This window comes from Passer domesticus, chromosome 14 (genome assembly GCF_036417665.1).
Source record: "Passer domesticus isolate bPasDom1 chromosome 14, bPasDom1.hap1, whole genome shotgun sequence".
Classification (NCBI taxonomy): domain Eukaryota; kingdom Metazoa; phylum Chordata; class Aves; order Passeriformes; family Passeridae; genus Passer; species Passer domesticus.
The window spans coordinates 20,043,867-20,044,072 of record NC_087487.1 but is presented as its reverse complement, the minus strand read 5'-3'; positions in this window follow the sequence as shown (position 1 = coordinate 20,044,072).

Below are 206 nucleotides of genomic sequence, written 5' to 3'. Positions count from 1 at the left end.
CCGGGGTTTGTGATAGTTTTGCGGGCGGGATAACGCCGGACCCAGCGGTGCCCCGCCCAGTGCCCCGCCCAGAGCCGGTGCCACGCCCATAGCTGGTGCCACGCCCATAGCTGGTGCCACGCCCATAGCTGGTGCCACGCCCATAGCTGGTGCCACGCCCATAGCTGGTGCCACGCCCGGTGCCACACCCACCGCCCGCCCCGCCC